This window comes from Artibeus jamaicensis, unplaced genomic scaffold, assembly GCF_021234435.1.
Source record: "Artibeus jamaicensis isolate MK-2021 breed Jamaican fruit bat unplaced genomic scaffold, CSHL_Jam_final contig_388, whole genome shotgun sequence".
NCBI classification, from domain to species: domain Eukaryota; kingdom Metazoa; phylum Chordata; class Mammalia; order Chiroptera; family Phyllostomidae; genus Artibeus; species Artibeus jamaicensis.
The window spans coordinates 8,156,088-8,182,034 of NW_026521813.1; the positions used below are offsets into that span (position 1 = coordinate 8,156,088).

At 37.7% G+C, this 25,947-nt stretch overlaps 1 protein-coding gene and 1 pseudogene across 2 annotated transcripts in view; both read right to left on the reverse strand.

The window, feature by feature from the left end:
• Positions 1-25,947, reverse strand: part of PRIM2 (DNA primase subunit 2) — a 283,700-nt gene that overhangs the window by 188,206 nt on the left and 69,547 nt on the right. The gene's annotated exons all lie outside the window — the stretch shown is intronic.
• The window catches only part of LOC119042663 (proteasomal ubiquitin receptor ADRM1-like), a 29,043-nt pseudogene continuing 7,532 nt past the window's right edge, over positions 4,437-25,947 (reverse strand).

Consider the following 25,947-nt stretch of genomic DNA (forward strand, 5'->3'; position numbering starts at 1 on the left):
TACCACTCAGCAATTAAAATTGATTGTACTACACGGATAACTTCCATTTTACTTCAGAAATGAAGCTTCTTAGCTGGTTTTCAACTCTGATTCTTTATATGAATAACATCACTTTCCAGTTATTGCAGGTACAGAAACAGCCCAGGTTACAGGGCAAATTCTTGTGATTTTTTTAACCTTCATCCAAGCACAATGCTTTCAATTGCAGAGGCTGCCACCTTTTGACTGGAGGAGCTTCGATAAAGTACTATAAAAGTAAAGCATTCTGACAGCAACATAAATGAAGCATTCACCATATGCAAGCACTGCGCTAACCCAACATTCACATGCATTCGCCTAACAACCCTATGAGGTACATCTTATTGCTGCCCCCATTTAACAGATAAGAAGACTACAGGGCATAACTTACTGGGATGATCACTTCATAATCACTATGTTGTATACCTGAAAATAATGTCATCTTGGATGTCAACTATAACTAAAAAGTAAATTTTTAAAAAAAGAAAACTAGGGCACAGAGAAATTAGGTTACTTGCCCACACAACTATTAAGCGAAGAAAGCGGAGTTCAGAACCACGTCTCTCTACATGTGTCATAACAGACTCCCTCCGTGTTTAGGGAAAATATTAAAATTGGTTTTCATATCATAAAATATAAGTGAGATAACTTGCTATACAGACTGTGAGGCAACAAAATAAAATACGGGAATAAATAGTTCTAACCACCTGCTTTGAGAGTCCTGTATAATTTAACTGTTAACTCCTTAAAAGACACTGGTTTGTCACCTTTACTCAGCCACTTAGTCAGCGGCTGTTTAAGGTTGTGTGTGACCGCTAGTTAAGGTGCAGCTCATTCCATACCTCGTGCTCCACGCCGAAGACAAACTGCCTGTCGAAGGATTGCAAATGCTACCAACACACTGGCCCTTCTCCCTTCCGTGTAGAGCGATAGCTTGATTTTTTTTAACCAGGAACAAGTTCTAATCTTTTAAAATCATTTTTAAAAAATAGTCTTTCATTTGCATTATCTTTTATCTAAGATCTATGCACATTTTTTCCTGCTATCATTTAGCACTGAGGTCAGCATTCTGACAGTAAATATTATAGGCTTTGAAGCCCACACAGTCTCTGTCACAACTATTCAATTCTGCCACCAAAGCCACAGACCATACATAATGAATGGGCGTGCCTGTGTTCCAATAAAACTTTATTTACAAAAATAAGCAGCTGGCTATATTTGGTCTATGGATCCTCAGGCTGCCAACTCCTCATTTAGCAGGCAATACTAATGGTAGAATTTAGAAAAGGCTGTACTGCTTGTTTTGTTAATTAAAATTCCTAACTTCCCCTGGTAACTGTCCCTGTTTAAGTTATAGTGAGGAGTGGAACATCCTCTGGGCATTCTGCTAACACCGCTGAGCCACAGCAAAATTTAGTTTTTAAATCAGATAAACAAATATTCAACCACCTACTATTTCAATGACAAAGGACTAACTACTCAGTTCCTCAAAATTCTCTAGCAATTTAAAGGAGCTTAACATCTTGTGAAGCAGGTAATAAGACTCTTTTTATTGTTTGTTTAGCTTCTTTTTAATTTAATTGTTGTTCAAGTACAGTTTTCTGCCCTTTACTCACATCCCAGCCCACCCGCCAGCCCTCCCCTCCTCCCTCCCATCCTATAAGGCTCTTAAAAATACTGAAAATACTGTTGTGTGTATCTGTGAATTATAGAAATTCTTTTCAAATTATTGTTAACTATTAGTCTTAAAAATAAAATAGAAAAATTAAATTTTTATTTTAATGATACTATACCTCTATTTGTGGAATTTTTTAAATGCAAATATTTTACTTGCTAGTTGGCTACAATCTAGGCAAACAAGTTTTCTTTCCATTCTCTAAGAAGCTATTGAGTGTCCACTGTTCAGCTTTCACAATAGAAAGGTCGGGCCTCCCAATACCTTTTGTTCCTCCTACCTCACAAAAATGTATCATCAATACCATTCTTGGTATTTTAACATACCAAAGTTTCTAAATTTTTTGGCTTTACCATTTTCACTAGAAACTAAGCAAATTTCTTTCATGAAAGGAACTGTATATTCTACCAAAAAAAAAAAGTTATGCTTTTTCATTTCTCGTATTTCCAAGTTCATTTATTCCAAGAGTTGGCAAGTTTAATAATCTAATTTCTTCTCCTTTTCATAAAAACTCATCCCATTCATCTTACTTTTACAAAGGCTAAGCTGGTGATAACATATTAGTTGGAACAGACTATATCTATATTGAGAAAGAGGATGTTTTAATATCTTACAGTTCCTGTGATAAACCAGATGTTAATGCAGACCCAAATCTAAAAAGTCTGCTTCCATCTTGATGAATTGCACCCACAACTACTCATGCAATTCTATGATTTTAGGTTCAAAGCACAGAGAAATAAAACTTAACACACACACACACACACACATATTTTAGAAAAATAAGGCAATGTTATGTTTGGAAGTGGAAGAGAGATAAGATAAGCACAATAAAGTTATCAACGTTATATCTGGGCCACAACAGGGTGGTATTGAAATGAAAATATCATTTAGGCCCTAGCTATTACCTAGGTTTGCCTTTCAAAAATGAACTGCTCAAATTTTCTTTAAAAGTACATTAAGACAGTCTAGTTACTGAAGACTGAAACAGGCAAATTTGACCTGATCTTTGGGGAAGCCTATTTACCAGCACCGAAGCAGCTCACAGTTACTAAGTAACAAATGGGCAAAGGTGATTTAGTTACATAGACCACCTGAGAAAAATCACTGTTTCTCAGAGTAGGTTCTCCTTGGGGCCACAGAGGACACAGACCTAAGAACACTGATTTACTAGTTTCTATGTGGACACATTAAAAGAGGAGATAGAAAAGATGAGGACAAAGGGCCAATGGGGGGAAAGGGAAACAAAAGGGGCGGGAGGAATACCGCCTGGTGTGCGTGCACCCGCGTGCGCTCATCCTTCAAACTGCCTTCCACACACTCCACAACACGGATGCGTGCTATGCGAGAAAGTGGTCTGAACTAAAATAATACATCTTCAAAACATGAAAAGGTTTTGTTTTGGTTTTCTGCAATCAGTTCCATTAAAACTAGGATAAGCTTATTTGAAGACAATGCCTGAAGTCAACAGAGAATACATTAAAAATTATTCATTATCCAAATAATCTTCAAAACCTACATTAAGGAATTTAATTATATGTATTACGTCTAATAATCTAGTTTGCTTTTCTCAGTAGCAGCTTTTCAAGATTTGAGAAACTCAAATTAAAAGCTAACATTTTTGTATAAAATTGCTTTCTGCAATTTTCTGAACTTATAATTAAGTTCCATTACTTATTTATAAACTCAACCTTTAGTCCCATGTCTTCAGGATTCTGGTTTTTACTAGCTACTTGCTAACCCATATAATACTATGACCAAATGTGTAAAGAGGTAGAAATCAGTTCACCCATTACCCTTCATGAGTAGCATTCATGCATTTTAACTGTCTCTAGCAAAATGAACTTGTGATTCAAGCACTGATTTTTCTTAACACAATATTACAAAGCACAACACCAAGGACAAAGCCCAACTGCAGAATTTAATTCAATGGATAATTTTCATTGTGGCTGAGCTAACAATTCACCGGCTCTTAAAGTATCCCACTTCCAGTAATGCCAAATGTCCTTTACATCTAACCTCAATTTCAATTTCCTGGCCTTGACTCTAGGTTTGCAATCCATGCTCTGCATATCTGAACTACAGTAAGAAACAATTATGGCACAAGGATGGCAAATAAGTAAATGAAAAGATGTTAAACCTCTTTAGCTTCAGGGAAATGCAAATTAAAGCCACAATTAGATGGCTTTAATACACCAAAATACACCAATTACAATGGTAATAAAAAAAAATACTGACAATACCAAGTGCTGGTAAAAATGCAGAACGAATGGAACTCACACATTGCCAGTGGAAATACACAATGGTTCTGCTGGCCTGGAAACCAGCTGGACAGTTTCTTCCAAAGTTAAACGTGCAGTTACCACAGGACCTGGCAGTTATTGCTAGGCAATTATCCTAAGGAAATACGCATATGTTCACACAGAAACTCGTACATGAATGTTCACAGCAGCTTTATTCAGCATGACTCCAAACTAGAAACAACCCAAATGCCCTCTAATAAGTGAATGAATCAACAAGCTGTGGGACACCCACTAATGAAATGCCACTCAGCAATGTAAGGAACTACTGGTACACTACTGGATGGAGAATTATGTTGAAAATTTTTTTCAGATAAAAGCCAAGACTTTTATTTGTTAGCAAGTTGGGGCAGAGCTGTTGAGGGCATGCAACGGGCCACAAACATCGCTCATTCGCACAGCCGAGAACATCACCCTGTAAGAGACAGCAAATAACTTAATCTAAATTATTTTTCCTCATCTTTGTCCTTCTTGTCCTTCCCGTTGCCCCCCTGCTCTGATCTGGCACTGCTCTGCATTGCTTTGGCAAACGATTCCACATCACCCTTGTTGGCGGCCTGCACAGCCTCCGTGGACTGACCAAACCGGAACACGAGGGAAGCCGGCTGCCCAGAGACCAAGGCCACGCTTAACATGCCCAGGGCCTGCAGGAACTGGGGAGAGGTCAGCGTGTCCCTGGATCTCCTCTGCGGTCTGGGACAGCGACTCTCGAGAGAGCAAGTAGGGCAGCAGGCACTCCTGGACATCCACATTGGCAAGAATATGTGCCATGATCTCAGGCGTCAGGACACTGGCCAGGTCCACTTGCTGGACTCCTCCTGGCCCAGGCGGCACGTTCACAGCGGCTAGCATGCTCTCTGGAGATCACTAGGCTGGATGGGATGGACTGGGCTGGGCTGGGCTGGGCTGGCTGCCGTGCTGGTTCCATCACTTGAGCCAGGGCTCCAGCAGCTGCTGGAGCAGAGGGGGATGGGCTGATGTGGGCGGAAGAGGTGGAGGACAGGATAACAGCTGCCAACTGACTCAGGGAGCTGGATGAAGAGCTGCTCCTCTCTGGAGGCCCTCCGCTCCCCAGTAAGGTGGTCAGGCCTGGCCCAGTCAGGGTCCCCAGCCCCCAGCCCACCTGGTCCTCCAACGCCAGCAGGTCTGACGCATGAGCTGGCTGTGGCTCATGTTCCTCAACAGGCTCTTCGTAAAGTTCTCCTCATCCTGGTCCGTCTTGGGCTCCTGCATCCAGAAGAAGGGTCTCCGGCCTTGACGTTGAGCATGTACAGCCTCCCGATGGGGCACTGCAGGAAGCACTTGGACCCAGAGTGGTCGGGGAAGATCAAATCTTATTCCAAGTTGCCAGGCATCCTGTCCTTCCAGCAGAAGTGAGGGAGTAGTCCCTCTGCTGGATGTACATGAGCACTTTCCTTTTATCAGGGATGACAGTAGTTCCTTTAAATGACATTTCTCCTGCCCGAAACTGCACCAAATACTTGTTGAAGGCACCCACGGGAGCCCGGCACCAGGTGGGGAAACAAAGTCTGAAGTCATTATCCTGGCCAGAGTGGAGACAGTCAGATGTGCCCTCTTGGTTCACTCTTTCTCACATGTTTTAATGATAAAAGGTTACAGACTGTCTATGTGTTAGTTTGCTAGGGTTGCCAATAACAAAATACAGTCTGTGTGGCTCAAACAACAAAAATTAATTTTCTCACAGTTCTAGAGGCTAAAAGTTCAAGATCCAGGTGTTAGCAGGGTTGATTCCTTCTGAGGCCTCTCTGGCTTGCAGATGGCTTCCTTCTATGTCTTCGCACGGTCTTTTCTCTGTATATGTGCACTTCTGATGTCCCTCTGTGTGCCTAAATTTTCCCTCCTTTTAAGGACACTAGTCACATCAGTTCAGGGCCCATTCAAACAGCCTCATTTTAACTCTATCACCTCTTTAAAGGCCCTATCTTCAATTACGGTCACCTTCCAAGATAGTGAGAGCTAGGATTTCAACACAGGAGTTTTGGGGAGACACATAACAGTCCTGTTCCATATACACAACATCGTTAATGTGATAAAACTATAGTCAGCAACAACAGATCAGTGGTTGCCAGGGCTGGAGGGAAGGTGTTGCCACAAAGGGGTAGCACTGAGAATATTTTTAGGCATGGTGGAAGAGTTCTGTATGCAGATTGTGGTGGCTACAAATATCAATGCATGTGGCAAAATTTTATAAAATTACAGCGTACGTGTAAAAACTGGTGAAAATTGAAAAAGCTCAGTATTTAGTTGATAATAGTACTACAATTATGTAAAATGTTATCTTGGAGAAAGCTAAGTGAAAAATATAATGGAACTCTACTATTTTTTTATGTCTTTCATTGTCTCTTCTGATTTTTTTATTGGTGACACCATCACAGATGTCCCCCATTTTCCACTCCTTGCCCACCTCCACCCAGCCCCCCCCCAGGCCTTCACCACACTGTGTCCGTGTCCCTGGGCTATGCATACATGTTCTTTGGCTCATCTGTTCACCTTCTTGTATCCAAACCCTCCCCTATGACATCTGTCCACTTGATGGAACTCTATTTCTGCAACTTCTGAGTCTATAATCATTTCCATATAAAGTTCAAACATGTGCATATATTCATCACTCGCAGAACCTCTGGTGGAGTCGAGAGAACCACCGTTAGTGGCTATGCTGGCGGCTGCAAAGCCCCCCCTCCACACACCCACAAGAGAAACAATCACGGTCTCAGCGTGCTCCTCCAGAACACTCAACGACCGCCACAATGTTATGGGTATGCTGTCGAGGGGCTCAGAAAACCTGAATCCAAAGTCCTAGTGGAAAATGTCTGAGAATCAATGTTTTAGGCAGATTCTCAATGGCTTTATTATTCCTTTCTTCAAAATCTCTTTACATGAGGATTTGAACACTTTACCTTGAAACAGGTAGGCCTAGATTTCAAGAGCAATTTCTGTTTATTAATTTTATTCCCCCTGGAATTTAATTTTGGAAACAATGAAGATGGAGAGAAAAGATAAACAACTTTATATTTGGTACTACTGGTTTATTTACAATTAATGAAGAGTTGCCGCAAAAATGATTACATTTCAGCCCTGACCAGTGTAGCTCAGTAGATTGGGCATCACCTCGCAAAGAGAAAGGTCGCCAGTTCAATTCTTGGTCTGGGCACAGGACTGGGTTGCAGGTTCAGTCCCCAGTAGGGGCACATTCAAGAGGTAATCAATTGCTGTCTCTCTCTCACATGGATATTTCTCTCCCTCTTTTTCTCCCTCCTTTCCCCCTCTCTAAAAATAATAAAATCTTTTTTAAATGATTACATTTCAACAAAAAGACAATGACAGGTGTAACACATTTCTTGTGTGTATAATTTAAAAAAAAAAAAAAAACCTTTCCAGGGTATAAATAAACCTTGACTTAAAAATATATCAATGTTAATTACCTAAAATTAAGCTACATACTTATAAAATCCTTTTTTCTTTTAGTTCATTTTTAATCTAACTTCTCTCCTCTCTAAATGTAGCCACAGGATTCCTACATCTCAGAAAACAGATGTCCTCTTAGGAAACAATCACTATATTGGAGTTTTCCATTTAAATTTAAATTCATTTGAAACAGCTTGAAATTTGAAGTTAATCTGCACAGTTTCACTTGTAAGAGTAAGGTTCACATTTATAGTATTCATATTTCACAAAAAAGTAGGATTACAAAACCGTATGTAAAGGATTCCACAATTTTGACTTCTGATCTTACAATTTCCTACCATCTCAATTAGTATCCCTGACAGGGCTCTTAATTCATCATCCTTCATGAAGTCAAACAATACAGCTTACTTTCATTTGTGGATAAATCCCAAACCCCCCAAAAAAGACTATGACTACAATAAAGACAACACTGATATAAATTTACTATTCACTGAGCTGAGAATTGAATCACACCATTAAAATACAATTCCAGGAAAATTTCTGATTCAAAAGGCAACCTAACTAACAAAGAGTTCTTGACACACCCATTCCTGAATTCTTATTTAATACCTATGAAATGTAGGAAATAAAAAAAACTTGTAACAAAAATTATTACTGAAAGATTCTGAGAGGAATCAGAACAATCTAAACAAGCCACATTATTGTTTAAAGTCAAATTGTGCCAGGGTGATAGTCCACCTCATTTTCTAGATAATTCAGTTCTGACCCAGAAGAAGGGAACTTTCCGTAGAGAACTATTTTCATACAGGCAGGACATGGCTGGGCAACACTTTGCATCATACTCTACTAGCTTTTCCTAGGTCACATACACAGTGCAGAAATCCACTGCTTTTTTTCCCTTTTATCCTCACCCAAGGATATGTTTATTGATATTAAAAGAGCAAGGGAGGGGGAGAGACAGAGAGAGAGAAACACTGATCAGCTGCCTCTGAATGGGGATTGAATCTGCAACCTAGGTATGAGCCTTAACTGAGGATGGAACCCACAACCTTTTCATGTACAAGAGGACACTCTAACCAACTGAACCACCCAGCCAGGGCCGAAATCCACTGCTCTTTTAATGTGTCAGGAATAAAATGAAATGGAATTCTGTTGTCATTTTTGGTTTAACAAAGACCTGGCTATTTTTTCAAGACTCTTTCTGAAAAAGAGTCTTGAAATTTCTGAAAATTTTACACTTTTTTAAGTTAGCCAAGGACAAATGTCAGGTACAAGAACAAAATAAAATCTATATAAGAATGTATTTCACTCGATGGTGGACATCTGGTTTATTTCTAGTTTGGAGCTATTATGTGCAAAATTGCTATGAATATTCATGAACAATTCTAGGTATAGATATGTTTTGCTTTCTTCTGTGTAATATCTATGAGTGAGATTGCTGCATCACATTATAAGTGTATGCTTAAGTTTATAAACTGCCAAGTTATTTTGCAAAGTGGATACACCATTCCACCAATCCCAATGAATACATGAGACTACAATCTGGTCACCAGTACTCAGTATTACCAGGCTTTAATTGTAAGCATTCTAGAAGATTGTGCGGTTGTATCTCACTTTGACTTTAATTTTCATTTCCTTAGACAAAAGATGATGCTGAGCATCTTTTTCACATACTCTTAGGCCATTAAATATACCTCTGAAAAATATCTGTTCAAATCCTTTCCATATTTTGGGATATTCACACAATGGAAGGTTACTTAGCACCAAAAAGGACTTAAACCCAACAAATGATGAACCACACAGGCATCTTTCTGAGCAAAAGAAACCAAACACAAAAGAGTACACACTGTATGACTGCACTTAAGTAAAATTCTAAAATAGGCCAAACTAATGTCTAACATTCAAAATCACCCTGGTCGCTGAGGGCAGAGAGTTGGAAAAGACTGACTATGAAAGACCACGAGGGTACTTTCTGGGGAGACGGGAATGTTCTATGCTGTGTTTGGGGTGGTGGCTACATAAAAATATACTTTTGCAGGTCCATGTATTTAAAATGTATGAAGTTCATTATATGTAAAATATATCTAAGTAAACACAATGAGATACTTCACATATCTTCAAACATCTGAACTATAACGGCTCTCTGTGCAGTGAAAGGAAGCACTTAGTCATTAGCTGTTCGCGTGGACTTAATAGGAAACTGACACCTGACTCTTCAGTGTAGGGTCAGGGTCCCTTGTGGGCACAAACAAGTTTATATTTGACTAAAAGACCCTGTCAGTCAGGATTTCTGTCTATTTTACAACACTTCAACTGATCCCTGGGGTGAAGGTGAATAAGTAGCATGATTCACTGTTGTCTCTGCCACTGTCATTCATCCCTGGCCTTCTGAAAGTACCTTGGAATAGAATTCGTAAATGACCCTCATCATTACTCAGACTGCTGATGGCTTCTAGCTTCTGAGAATTATGTATCTGGTCTTTAAAGAGACCATTAAACTTATGTTGACCAAATGTTTCCCATGCTCAAAGGAGATTTCTAATCTTTCACTAACATTTCAAACATCTAATGTTATAAATTAGACTACACTCTGAATAATTTAAAATAAGCCCATGAAAAACAATGGGCTTAGAACCCAAGTCAAATGGAATATTATTTGCTCTGAAAAAAAAATAATAAAATAGAATTAAATATATAATCACACAAAAACTAGATATGGTACATATTTTATGTGAGAAAAGTATGAAAAGTCAAAGCTATTCCCTAATTATAACTTTATAGTTACCTACTTAACAAAGAAAAAATGCTTTATGTGCATATATGTTTATTCACTCATTCACTTATTTGTTCACTATTCCTCTACCTTATACTTGAGAGAACACTGTCAAGGTTTTTATTTTAGTTATTTTATTTGAATAGCATTTATTTGCATGTGTAAAAAAAATCTAAAGCAATCCTAGTTTATTTAATAACTATTATATTTTGGTTATTGTATAAAGACTGTGGATCAAAAAAGGTATTTCCAGAAGCATGTGCAAACTCTGAAATCAGCAATGCACATTCTAATTAATTTCTTCCATCTGAATTATCCAACCTGATGTCTTTTTAAGGTATTATTAGACATATGATTCCCTTAAATTATAGACCAGTGTTATTATTTAAGCATTTTTTTATTTAAAGGTAATTTAATTTCCTTAATATAAGAATTTCCCAAATTTAATAGTCTTTCAATGAAGTCATTGCAGTGAAGCTCTATCTATTCTTAATATGCTATTTACCAATTACTTGACAAGCTTAAATACCTTTATTTTAGCACTTACTCATGTCATCCTCTAGAGACAGGCACTTGCTCATATCTTTTGCATCTGTTCGCACATAATTAACTAAATATTTAAAATCTGGTGGGGGTTCCCCCTCCCCCCAGACTTCCAATTTTGTTTAATCTCTCCCTTGGTGCAAATTAAAGAACTTTTTCTTATATTCTCTACTTTAGCTAAAATTTTGCTATCTTTATGTTAATAAAATACATTTCTTCAAGCACTGTGAATGTAACAGACAATAGTTTAATTCACCTTGGTCTTTTAGTTAAATCCCAGAGAACCAGTGAGCCATGAGTAAATATGCAAAGAAAAAATATCTACTTTCCAGGAGCATCTGATTTTTTAACTAAATCCATATTTTGTTTTTCTTTTTCTTGTAATTTATTGAAATAAATGCACTTTTTCACAATCCCTGCTGGTGAAAATAAACCCATTTCGACCTCTACATCCATCTGCTCACCTCTGGACTTATAGACAAAAATTTCTGGTCAGCCCAAAGTCACAAAGCAAGAATGCCACTCCTGAGAAATAAGATATTGAAAAGACGAGCTTTGGAACATATCCTGAACTAATACTGACTGGGCTTCAATGAAGCTGAAATCATGTGGGATACACATGCAGGCACACGTGCACACACATATGCACCCCTCCAGCATGTACATCTACAGGCACACATACCACACACGCAGGCAGGCACCCACAAGGAGGAACTCCAATGGAGCCAAAAGGTGTAACTCCACCTTCAGACATGGACCTTTAAAGCTCCTGCATTGACTGGATGATTTCACTGGCTCATGGGGATCAGCTATGGAACTAACGTGTGCCCTTAGTCATAGTAAGTGTTTCTCTAAGGGATGTACCTGAGACAGGGGATGTGTAGAACAGCTGCAATCAATAAAAGCTATAGGAGCTGTCCAGAAAAAAGACCCCTCCCCCTGGATTCATGGTTTAAAACTGGCAGAGCCCAACTCAATCCAACATGGTGATTAATTTCACCTAACAGTAATCCCTAGCCTCATTATATGCTCATTGTTCTACATTAGCATGCCAAACGACACACCCAAGCCACCATGACCAGAAGTGAAAAGACCATGTAAGGACACAAAATAGCCAAGGGCACTCCTCTGAGAAATCTCTACCCCTTGCGGGGGAAGACCATGGATATTCCTCCCCTTAATTGAATACCCTACCCCTCAATTAAATGGACCTCAATAAAAGAAACAAATTCTGCTAAAGGGGGATGCTCTTTCTGTGGGATAGCTCCACCAAAAACCTATCTTTCACTTTAAATTCTATGTTTGCAATCTTTCCTGCACAGAGCAAAGAATCCACAGTGGGTCATGGACTCCCAGAATTCCTGCATCATACCCAGCAGACAGCCCTGAATCCTTTAGCATTAAATGCTCAGGGATGTTTATTAAGGCAACATATACCTTCCCTTGGTTTTGCACAACCAACCTTAGTTTGCTACTTCGTCACAATTATCTCAAGAGGACTTGTGACCACATCTTAGGCCATGAATCTTTTACTTAAATCCTACTGCCTAGTATCCACTGATATCCTACCAGACCCTAATTCTGCTGCCTCTACGCTTCCTGACAGCCACAACCTCATCCACCGCACTGAGCATCACTCCCACTGTCGAGGTTCCCACCCCAAACTCATTCAGGGGAACAGGATTAAATGTGAAGTTTGTGTCGTCTCCTGTTTTGACCTGGGGCTTTCTAGATTTCTTCTGTGTTAACCATCAACTGATTGATACTGATTAATTTTATAAATTGTCATGTGCAGCATTTCTCAGTTCACTGGCCTAAAATGAAGTTTACATATAAGCTTATCTGAATAATGATAGAAAATTATCATTATGTGAAAGTCTACTAAAATGTCCATAACTTAGAACTTCTCAGACTACAAAAACAGGGGTGCCACAAATTATCAGTAAAATTCCATGGTATTATACTAGTGAAGAAATGAAAATAGGCTTTCTAATAGGCTAACAGCTCAACCTCAAAGTGAAAAAGAAAAAAGACACCAGGCTTTTTTGTGTTGCTAAATTACCTTACTATACTAACCTTCTGTGTACATATTATAACAAAATCTACTTGTGCTTCAAGGAATTACTTCGGGCTACACTGGAAACATGGTACCTGAAGCGAATTCCAAGTGACAAGCTCCTCGTTAATCATCATTTTGAAATATTCATGCTTCAACATGGTCTTTTAGCTCATTATTTAACATTTCAAGTAAACACAGCACCCCAAAGATTCACCAGAAGAAAACTACATTTTTCCAAACCTTCTTAGCTCTGAGCATCTGACATGCTTGCCAATTTATTCTGAAAGGTCACGGTGTAAACAGAGTTCTGCTGTATCTAGAGGGAAAAACCTGTTTAGCATAAAACACTATCATTTGTATATCAGCAGTACGCTATAGAAGGAAAAATGCCATCAAGAAAAAATGTAAATGCTATTATTGTCATTGAAATGTTGACATTTTAGTTCAAATAAAGTTATTTAAATTTCTTTTTTGTAATAGCAACTTAGTCTTTAAGTAAAATTCTAAATTTCAGTAGTCAGCATAGCCAATATAGCTATGGGCAAAATAAAGAAAAGAAAAAAATGGTAGTTTTTAGACTATGACTTATAAACAACTCTGTCAAAATAGTTTATTAAAACAAAGTAAATATCAGGTTAGAAATTCAAAATCCACAGTATACATCACTGTACACCAGACATCGCCCAGGTGCAAGCCAGCCTCCCTGGGCCCGATTTCCTCCATGGGGGGGGGGGGGGAGGAGTGCCTCTCTGCCACCAGCACCCAGGAAGATTACTCTCCCCGGATATCCTGTCTGGAATTATGTCACAGATAAAGCCAAAAACTAAAAGGTACTTTAAACTGTCATTTACATAAAGGAATAATTTAGAGAGGGGTTTAGATTCTGAACTAGATGACCACTGAAGAATCCTTAATTTAAATTTCTACAATAGGTAATAATATTCACATCATCTTCCATAAACTGAAAGTGAAATGCAATCAATTTTAAAACACTCTGCCCAAAATTGACAGAACATAAAAATAAATCTTTATTTAAGAAACACTTTTTGAATTTAATGACTTCTATTTGACTGCAGATATTATGGCAAATAAATTAAAATTCTATAAATTTAAACTGTATGTTTGATGAAATACCATAGCTCAAATCACAATGCAAGATACATCTCTAAGACTGGTACAAGTCAAGATCCATTCTTGTGGATAATAATTCCGTGTAAATTCAGACTGGCATCTTTGAATTTCTCATCTTGCTTTAGAATCTGATATCTATTCTAGATTATTTTGCAGCCACAATTTAAGGCCTTTGGAATTTTACTTTAAGCAAAAAAATTCTATCAGAATATCAAACATAAAGAGACAGCTCTTTTAAATAGAAAAAATGAAAATATAAAAAGACAACACTTCAACATACAGAAAAAATGAAAATCTTGAGTAACAGAGGCTCTAACCAACGAAAGTAGTCAAGCTTCTCCTTCAGTAATAATGAAGTCACTGTCAATGAGCAGGAGGGAAGAAAAAGCTGGAATAAAGGGAAGAAAAGACAGGCTGCAGATAGCTGGGCAAAAATGTAAAGCAAGGTCAAACCATTAAGAGTGATCATTGTAATACTTACAAAAGGAAACTTTTCACATTCACAATCAAAACACAGATGTCACAAACATTTAAATTCTCTAACATTTGTTTACAGTTTACATAATAATGCTTAATGAGCGCTAAAATTGTAAGCAAAATATTTTCCCAAGTTTTTCACACTACAGAGTTGTTGCCTCATTAAAACAAAAGAATGTGATCTATCAATGCAGTAGACAGACAAACTTAACAACTAGCCTGATAAAAATCTGGTAAGGAAAAAGATATGGGCTGTTCTCTGGTTTCAGAATCTATTTTATGATTTGGATTCCAAGTCTGTGTAACAAAATTTGACAAATCTCCCACTAACCTCTTTCATTGCAGGCATCACCTCCGTCCTTCACTCTGCTACTGTCGGGTGCTGTTCCTTTTCCCTTGACTTTCTCCAAAGTCACAAACATTCGACTCAGCCCTTCTGAGTCTTGACTCTCCTTTCTAGGGTTTGATACTACTGACTTAAAGACTGTCTGCTCCTTGCAATTCCACCCTCTCTGAGCTTCTCAAATAGTATACCGAGTTCTCTTCCATCCTTCCAGAACACTCATGTTCAGGCTTCTTCTTTTTGCCTTCACCCATCTTTCCTATAAATATGAACATTCCCAAAAAGTCTGTCCTCAACCCTCCTCTCTCCACATTCCATGTTGCTGCCCTTGGTGCTCCAGTGTTGCTGCACTCTCATCCAAGTTCAACAGCCAGATATCTCCATAAGTGAGTATTTCCACTGGCATCTCAAACTAAACATGTCCAAAACTAAAATCATTGTTGCACACTCCCGACATGCAAACAGACCACTTACCACTCCAGTTACTTCCCATGTCTCTTCCAGCTGCAGGCGTTCTGGACAGGCCCCAACAAGGTGTGCCATTTTGGCATGTGAATCATTTCTAACTGAGGCAACTGAGAGCCTGCAGGCTCTCTTTTAAGAGAGAGAAACTTTTACCTCTCTCTTAAAAATTTAAATTTAGGGCCTTGTCCATAGTAAGTGTTAGCTCCAGAATTAACTTTTCATGACTTTTCCACAGGGCAGGGCGCACACCCAATTATTGAACATCCACTCTCCTTACCATCTTCAAATGACCTCCCCTCCCCCTACTCTGAAGCCACAAGGTACCTTCCCTCCTGCTTAGCTCAGAATGCCTCATTATAACTTTCCATCTTTGAACCTCTCGTGTATGCGGGGTTCCCATACATATGTAATTAAATGTGCTTATTTTCTATTGTTGATCTATCTCATACAGATTTAACTACTAGAGCAGCTGAAAGAGCCTAGAAGGGCAAAAGAAGATATCTTCTTCTCACACACGATTCACCCCAAAATACAATCTGAAACAAGTCCCCACTGATGGGGTCTACCCCCAGCCACCCCTGCTACTACAGCAGCAGCAGGAGCTGACTTGGCTGACACCCACAGGCTCAGCTCCAACCAGTTACTAGGTGGAATCTGATGAAGCCTAGCAGGCATCAAAAGCTTTGTCTTTATCTGATGCCTTATCTCCTAAAGTACCTAGGGTTCTCAGTTCAACATAAAACAGGCTAATAACTCAGTCTGATGGGCAGAAAAGGAGTTTCTTAAGAGATTTCTGGGTATCTCACGGAACTGTTGGAAAGAGGAAGAATGATGCTCAAAGTTAACTTTCCAGGAACAATTTTCAAATCAAGCCACAAAACAGGACTGATTAGAAAACGGCCACCAGTGCTGCTGCCCCACAGAGAACTAGAGAAACCCCACCACGACCACCATTTCGGGAAGTCCACAGGGCAACCGCTGGGAAGCCACTGCCGCCACCAGCAAAAATGGAAGCTCTAAGCAGAGTCTGTTCCCTCATTCCAGACGAAGTCGTATGCGAGGTGAGTCTCACTGGTGAAGTCTAAATCATATGCCCCTGATCTGATGACAAAAGAAAGTGCAAATTTGAGTAATGCCTTCTATGTTGGCATGAATGCCTCCTACATATTATTAGCAAGGCTAAACTTGCATTAGGAAAATTTTACCAAATATAAAAAAGACTATTCAAAAGGTAAGGTTAAATATGAATGCAACTACTACATACCACTCCTTCCTCCTGCCCCTGCCTCCTAGCTTGCAACAGAGCTATCCAAAATCCTGTCAGAATTTGGTGCTGGTCCTGGACATACCCTGTGGCCCAGGTTACTTGACTAGAATCCAAGTTTTCTGCCTGAGTACTGCCCATCCCCTCCACCTAAGGCCAACACCCCCTCCCCCAGCCATACCTAGGTCCTCCCCCAGCCATACCTAGGTCCTCCCCCAGCCATACCTAGGTCCTCCCCCAGCCATACCTAGGTCCTCCCCCACACAAGGGCACCCACCCAAAACCCACATTAATGTCATCACAGACTTTAAGTGTCAGCAGTAACAAGGCACTCTTGTTGCTGTGTTCCAGACACCACAGTGAATCCTCTTAGATACCAAAACCAATCAAAAGTAAGTCTGACTTCTACATAGCCTTTGAAAACCAGGACTTGATGGGCTACTTCCCACATTCTCCTCCCCCCATCCTCCTGGGCTAGCCATTCCCCATCATCAACTGGCCCCCAAGATGCCAGGGCACATCTCTCACAGTCATCCCTCTCCTTCTGTCCCCACTGTCACCACTCCAGCCTGAGTTCTTGTCACTTCTTATCTGAATAGTGCAACGGTGTCCTAACAAATTCACCAGTGGCAACATTCGCCTGGTGCTGCCTCCACCATCACAAACACGCACACAGAATTCATGCCAAATATTTAATTCTTTGGAAAGCTGAATATCTCAGAGAAGTAAGCTGTTTATAAATACAAAAGCATGTGCTCCAAAAGTACATTCCTAAGAGTAAGGAAAACTGGTTCTTCCTCATCCTCATCACTTTTATACATGAGTATGAACAGAGACAGGAAAGAAAACCAGGTTTGGCAAGCAAATAACTAACCTCTCTCTGACTGACTGGGCAAAACTAAAATATGAAAAATGCTTCCTAAGTTCCTCTTTATAGACTACAAACTGAGGAGGCACACATGAATTATTTAATGAATGAATAGGAATATAAAAGCATAGGAAACATAATGCTATTCCATTACTATCTTTAAATTGAGTCCTTATCCAGACTCTAAATTCTTCCATTAACTTTTTAATTTAGACCTAGACTTCTTTTCTAAAAAAAAAAACCTTTTGACTAATACACACTTTTCCTACTTGAATTTCCTCCCTAAAACTTCCCCTACATTAGTCTAATGTAAATGTAGTCTTCTGCCTAGTTATTTTCTCCATTCAATCGTCTTATTATGGCACTTGTATATGGCCATTTTTAAGCCTTCTTATGAATAAATACCTCCTATTCTCCTTTGTTTGGTGCAGCCTTTTTTAGCATCTATTTTACACTACAATTTTCCTCAGAGCTGCCATATGGCAACCTTGTATCTATAAATATTCACATATTTGCAATGAAGCTAAATCACTGTTAAAATAATAATTTATAATACTTGTGCTCTAACAGATTAGCAAGGATCTAGACAGCTACACACATACTTGTCAGAAGAAAGGGAATGCATAGTTCCTTTTCTTTCTTAACCAGTAAAACGTGGTTGGGTAAATTTATGAACTTCATCTTCCTTCTAAAGATTAATCAGTATTGCTTTCACAATCTTTATCAAGTTGGACATCTCTTCCTTCTCCTCACTCAACAGGCATAGCTATTGAGTAATGGTTTTACTATGCCATACTAATTGTCACCTGTTTATTTGTTCATATCAACTGGAATTGTATATAAGCCTCTCAGAGCAAGAATCCTGCCTTTTAGCACTTCTATTCCACACCTCCTACATAGAAAGCCCTTATGAAACAGTAGTTCACATATTCCATAATACCGTGTTGGATACTATACTGGGTGCCAGAAATAATCAAATATTCAACAGTCCCGTATGCTGACTGGTAATAAAGAAGGTAATCAAAGAATTCTGATCATTAAGAAGCAATGCTTCAGCAGCTACTACTTTCGGCAAACCAAAATCTGTGGTTTCGCTATCCGATTAGTGACCAACACCTCCATATATGAGATTGCTTTGTAAGTATATACAAGGTCCTTTAAATTACTATTGCTTCACTTACATATAGAAGGTAAACTAGAGTCTAACAAAAAGAATACTGATAAGTTACCACCAAAACTATTTTAGAAAAATTAACAACTCTACTCACCCAATCCCTTCCTTTAAAACTCTCTTTCAAAAGGTTTCTTTTCACTTAATTAGTATTTTATTTCTCTTATCAATTGTTATAGAACACCGCTCTCCCATTTTTTCTCTTTTTAGTCATTCATTCAATAAACATTATTAATACCAGGAGAAAACTTCAAAAACAGAACTAAATAAAATGGAGGCAAGAAATCTACCAGATACCGAATTCAAAACACTGGTTATAAGGATGCTCAAAAAAGTCAGAGGAAGAACAGATAAACTCGGTGAGAACTTCAACAAGGAGATAATAAGCACACAAAAAAGGACACAGAAACAATAAAAAAACAGTCAGAAATGAAGAAAACAATTGAAATGAATAATATACTGGAAGAAATCAGAAGATTAGATGAAGCAGAGGATCAAATCAGAACTTTGAAAAACAAGGAAGCAGAAAACACCCAATTGGAACAGCAAACAGACAAAAAAAAAAGAGTATTTATTAATCCTTTATAATATGCCAACTAGTATGCTAAGCATTGAGAACTCAAAGATGAAAAAGAACAATCTATTCTTTTTAGATCTGCTTCTCAATTGGCATAAAAATGCTCACGTTCTTCAAATGAGTATCATTTATGAACTACCTTTTGTGACCATCCTTTGCAGAGAATATGAAAAGTGGCCTCATATTCTCCACTCTAATGTCATATGGACCCTGAACCGAATCCAAAACACAAACACCAGCGGGACCTCACCTTTGTCACAGTGTCTCTCCTACAGAACGTCTTCCCAGCCCACAACTTATTTTCCACTTAATCAGATGCCACAGAACCCAGATAAAGTAATTTGCATAGTTCACACATCGACATAAGTATAAGTACCTTAGACATCTTAGAACTTATGTTGAATTATTTTCTAAATGTTTCCTGTTGTTCATTTGCCTTCCTGCCCAGAATTTGAGCTTTCATGATATAGAGACTATGTTAAGTGGACCGCTATCCTTTCAAAGCCCTGACAACATGCTGAGTGTATGTATAGTAGCTTCTCAGTGAACATTACATAGATGGGACAAAAACATAAATACCAAAATATATATAAGGTCTGTCCGGAAAGTATCCAGCCATGTACTATGGAAAAGAGACATTTATTGAAGAAGATACAGGAAACATTGTACATAGGGCAATGACACCTAAATCCCCTTCAAAGTGGGCACCTGGGGACCTCACACAGTTCTCCCAGTTACCACTGGCTGCCCCATCATATTTTCCCAAATCTCATCAATAGTCTGTAATCTCTTACCTTTCAAAGGTGATTTTAGTTTTGGAAAAAGCCAGAGTTGCAGGGCACCAAATCTGGGCTGTAGGGGGGTTTCTCAGTCATCTGAATAGTTTTCAAGGACGAATGTTCAAACTTAATGCAGAATTTGATGCAGATCCATTGCTCTACTCACTCAGTCACTCTGAATGTGACAGGCCACACAGTACACATGCTCACTGAACGGTGTCTACTGCCCCCACTACTACAGTGACTAGCACAGCGAAGTCGTTAATGTTCACGTGTGTGCATTCCAGTCCACTTTCCTTGGCTGCCAGGTTACATCAATATAAAAAAAAAACCATTCTCATTATATTAGCAACAGCTGGACTTTTTTCTGGACAGACCTGGTAAATAACAGTTCAGATCACATCTACTATAAAGTTTAACAGAAGTCTCAAATATAGTAGAAGATTTGACCATTTTGATAACTTACTGTTTTTAGATTAATTCATATGTGTTCTTCCATCAGTAAAAATTTTTGCTTAATTGGCACAGCATAGGCCTTAAGTCTTAGATTTCAGAAGCTGGTACAGTCCCTCTTTCCTATGTAAATGATTAGTTTCCTATTTGCCTGTATTCCCAGGAGATTAAGTACAAACACAACATCCCTGTTGACAATTAAGAGTTACAATTTTGCATTAGTGCTAACTCTCTTTTTATCTTAATACTTCAATCAATGTGTTTTATTGTAAGCTGCCTCAGATGTTTCATGGAAACAAACAGGTTATAAACAAATTTACCTATTATAAAAAAGATATACACCAAATTTCTATTTAAAAGTTCACATTTTCTTTTACCCACTAAAACATACTTCAATTCAAACTTACTCCCCTCCATGTCTCCTTCTCCTCTAAGTTTTTCCTAGTCACCCATGTTCTTAAATTGTATTGTCTATCAAATTTACTATAAAGACAAAATTTTCTACCTATAGCTTCACACACTTTGTGCATTTCACTGCTATTTTCTTTCACTTCTTTCAAATTACTAATTTTGAGTGGCTCATTATCATAGTTGAGACTGAACAAGGTCTCTCTGTGCTCTAGACACTTTTAAGTAACAGGTAGCAAAAACTTTCATCAATGATATAAGCCATAAAAAGCAAATTTATAAGTATTGAGATTCATTAAGTTTATAAAGTGTTAGCACATTTTGAAGAAATCGGATAGGCGAATCACAGTACTTGCATCACTCTATTCATTTCCTATTAAACTATGAGACCTTTTGATATAAGCTAAAATCCCTTTCCCTTTCCTGAGGATATATAAATTCTAGCAGGGGCATTCGACCTGAACCTGCAGGCCACAGGCGGCCCAACACAAAATCGTAAACTTACTTAAAACCTTTTTTCTGCTCATCGGTTTTCATTAGTGTTTGTGCATTTAACGTGTGGCCCAAGACAACTCTTCTTCTTCCAGTGTGGCCCAGAGATGCCAAAATGCTGGACACCCCTGTATAACTTTATGCTTTCATTTTTCTATTTCTATTCATTTTACTTCAGAAACTTGTTTTCCATATATTTCCCCTTTAATACTCTTGTTGTATAACTCCTCAGAATGAGTATTCTAAAAATATTCAAGATAGTTTTTAAAATATTTCCCAAGTAATTAAAGAAATGGGACTAAGAGCAATAAGATACTACTTCTTACCTATCTTATTAGCCAAGAGTTTAATTGTAAAATTCTATACTGTTGAAGAACTGAAATAAATATTCTTGTACACTGCTTGAGACAGTACATACTGAAGTAATATACAGAAAAGCAGTTCCTTAAATGCATCAAGGCATCAAGAACTTTAAAATATTTAGACTTTTTGACCCAAGAATTTAATTTCTAACTATCTAAAGATTTCAGAATAAAAATAGAGGCTTACACAAAAATTTAAATTACATAAGAACATCAGAAGTGGTAAAATTCCAATATCAAAGATATAGAAAAGCAAATTATTGTAACTCCACAAGATAGAGTACGTAGTCATAAAAGCCCTATTAATATAAATTACATTTTCAGAAAATGCTTGTGAAATGTTAAGATGACAGATTCCAAATGTTAAATACCATGTCACCAGTAATACACTATATAAATTTGTCTCCACACATTCATACACTTTCCAAATTTTCCCAAATATTCTATGAAAAATCCTACTGCCCTAAAATAATTAGCATACCAATTTTTAAATCACTTTTTCACTTATGCTTTTAAAAATCGTAGTACTTAAAATATTCACTTTTAATTATAAAATATTAAACCAGCTTATAACACAAACTTAGTTAAGATCTGTTTTAAGGGAAAATAAGAGAAAAAGTTGAGGGTAATTTATATTATTCCATATATAATTAAATTGTATGTTTTACACTACACTACTATATAAACTGCATATAGAAGAGGAAACAATTCTCCAACTCATTTTATAAGACCAGCATTAACCTGACATCAAAATCAGATAGTTAAAAAAACTCTAAACCAATATTCCTCATGAACAATGAAGCAAAAATTCAGCAATAGAAAGAAAGAAAGAAAGAAAGAAAGAAAGAAAGAAAGAAAGAAAGAAAGAAAGAAAGAAAGAAAGAAAGAAAGAAAATATACTTTGACATAGTAGGTTTATCCCAAGAATGCATGACTGACTTAATACTTTAAAAAATAATCAAGTGAGCCCTGGCTGGTATAGCTCAGTGGATTGAGCACGGGTCACCCAGAAGATCTCGGTTTGGTTCCCAGTCAGGGCCCATGCCTGGGTTGCAGGCCAGTTCCCAGCAGGGGATGCACAAGAGGCAACCATACATTGATATTTCTCTCGCTCTCTCCTTCCCTTCCCCTCTAAAGATAAATAAAATATTCTTAAAAAATAATCAAGTGAAAGCCCTGGCTGGTGTAGCTCAGTGGATTGAGCTCAGGCCTGCGAACCAGACAATAACGGTTCGATTCCCAGTCAGGGCACACACCAGGGTTGCAGGCCGGTTCCCTGCAGGCCAGTTCCCAGCAGGGGATGCATGAAAGGCAACCATACATTGATGTTTCTCTCCCCCTCTCCTCCCCTTCCCCTCTAAAGATAAATAAATAAAATCTATATTAAAAAAAAATCAAGTGAAATAAGCCAGGCAGTAAAAGACAAATACCATATGATCTCACCTATAAGTGGAACCGAATAAAAAAAAACCAAACAAGTGAGCAAAACAGAACCAGAGACACGGAAATAAAGAACAAACTGACAGTGACCATAGAAAGGGTGATAATGGGGGTAAGAAGGAAAAGGGTCATCAAAGGAACATCTATAAAGGACCCCAAAATAAACAAATAAGCAATAAAAAATAATCAACTACATTAAGAGACTAAACAAATTATTTCTAAACCAAATGATCATCTCAATAAATGAATAAATGCGCAAATTATTAGATAAAATTCAACATCCACTCATAACAAACCCTTGCAATAAAAAATAAGCAAACTGAGAACAAAAATAACCTTCCTTAACCTGATCGATGGACATCGATGACAAACCCACAGCCAATATCAAACCTAACAGTGCAAGACTAAATGCATCCCCAGATCGGCTGCCGGGCAGGACGTGCCACTCTGACCGCTTCTGTTTGACTTGAACGAGGAGTGCTAGCCAGTGCAATAGACGAGAAAAATGAAAGGCACACAGATCAGGAGGAAAAAGTAAAACTTTCTTTATTTACAGAACACATGGGCATCTATGTAGAAAATACTAAAGAATCTACCAAAAGACTACTAAAATTAATGAGCCAAGTTAGCAAAACTGCAAGATACAAAGGAAATATTTAAAAATTCTATCTGTATCTATTAGCAACAAAAATCCTGACAGTGAAAAAAATTAATGCTATTTATTAAAGCATCCAAAACATAAAATACTTAGAAATAAATGAAACAAAATATAAAATACTCTACAATAAAAGCTACAAAACAGTACTGAAATTTTAAAAGACCCCAATAAATTTGATATATTCCACCTTTGTAGATTAAATGACTCAATATTGTTAAGACGGCAACTGTCTCCAAATTGATCTACATATTCAATGCAATCCCAATCAAAATTCTGGCAGACTTCTCTGTAAAAATTAACCGGCTGATTCTGAAATGTACACGGAAATACAAAGACAAAGAGAGCCAAAACAATTTTAGAAAAAGATAAAAATTAGCACATGCTAACCTGATTTCAAAACTTATTAAAAAGATACAGTAACCAAAAGGCAACAGTTATAAGGACAGACATATGCATCAAAAGAACAACATAGCACAGAAACACACCCACGCTCACATGAGAAAATCATTTTCAACAATGTGCCAAGGTAATCCAACAGGGAAAGGACAATCTTTCTACTGGTGGTGCTGAAACAACTTGAAATCAATATGGGAAAAAAGAATAAATATTGACCTTTAAGATATTACCTGAAGTAATATCTTAAAATTACTTCAGAATGGATCATAGAGCTAAGAAAGAGCTAAAACCATAATATAAGAGAAATTCTTTGTGCTCTTGGGTTTGGTAACTATTTCTTAGAAAATAAACCATTCAAAAACTCATAAAATGGAATGAATCAAAACTTAAAACTTTTGCTCTTCAAAAGATGCTATCATTAAAGCAATAAAAGGGCAAGTGCAGACTGGGAGAGAATATTCAAAATGTACACACACATAAACACACATTCATGTATACGTATGTTTTATGAGTTCTATTACATTCTTCAGAAAGTTGTTATATGGATGGTGTGTGTGTGTATGTATATGTATAAACACATGCAAACACACAAATACATAACTTATCTGAAGGATATATACAGGACTCATAAAACCCAATAACAAGAACACAAACGACCCAGATTTTTTTAATTGCAAAAGGATATGAACAGACACTTTAACAATGAAAATATATGAAACGCAAATAAGGACTGAAAGGATGTTCATCATTAGTCATTCAGCAAGTGGAAATTAAATGAGACGGCATCGTACACACACGAAAATGGTTAGAATTTAAAACTCTAAAGTCAATCTTAAAAGTTCTCAATATAAAAAAATTGTAACTGTGTGGTGAAGGATGTTAGCCAGACTTACTCTGTTATCGTTTACAATGTATACAAATACTGAATCATTATGTTATACATCTAAAGTTAATATGTTATATGTCAATTTTATCTCAAGTTTTAAAAAATAAAAATCAATAAAACTGACAATACCAACGTCTGGGAAGGATGTAGAGTAACCGTAACCTGTACGCTACTGCTGAGAAGGCAAAAGGGTCTTGCCACTTTCAACACAGTTTGGAAGTTTCTCATAAAGTTAAACATACTTTGCACACACGCACCCTACAACTCAGCAACCCCACGGGTGTTTACCCGAGTGTTCACAGCAGCTTTATCCACAGTAGCCCAAAACCAGACACTATCTAGACAGCCATCGAGTGCGGACTGGGTAGATTCCGGTGCATTCATACAATGAAATACTACACAACAGTAAAAAGCAACAATGAACTACCAATATGTGGAGTGACACAAATACTGGAAATATCATGCAGGGTTTTTAAAGCCAAACACAGAGGGATAAATACTATATAATTCAATTTATATGAAATTATAAAACAGATAAAATTTTCATAATAATGAGTGTTCCAGGGTTGGGAAGAGGGAATGAACTACTAAAAAGCACAAGAGAACTTTGGGGGATGAGGGTGAAGAAAATATTTCATCTCTTGCTTATGGTGACGGTCACACAGCCATACACATGTGTCAAAACTCCCCCAACTGTACACTTGAAATTGGTGAATTTCATGTATTAATTTATACCCCAATAAAACTATTTTAAAAATTCAAACCTGATACTAATAAAAAGCATAGTCCCAATCATATTATAAGAAAATAAGCCCTGGCTGGTGTTGCAGGCCAGTTCCCAGCAGGGGACACACTAGAGGCAACCATACATTGATGTTTCTCTCCCTCTCTCCTTCCCCTCTAAAGATAAATAAAATCTTAAAAAACAAAAAGAAAAGAAAAACAATATTAAAAAGAAAAACACTGGCCTCATAAACATTAAAAAA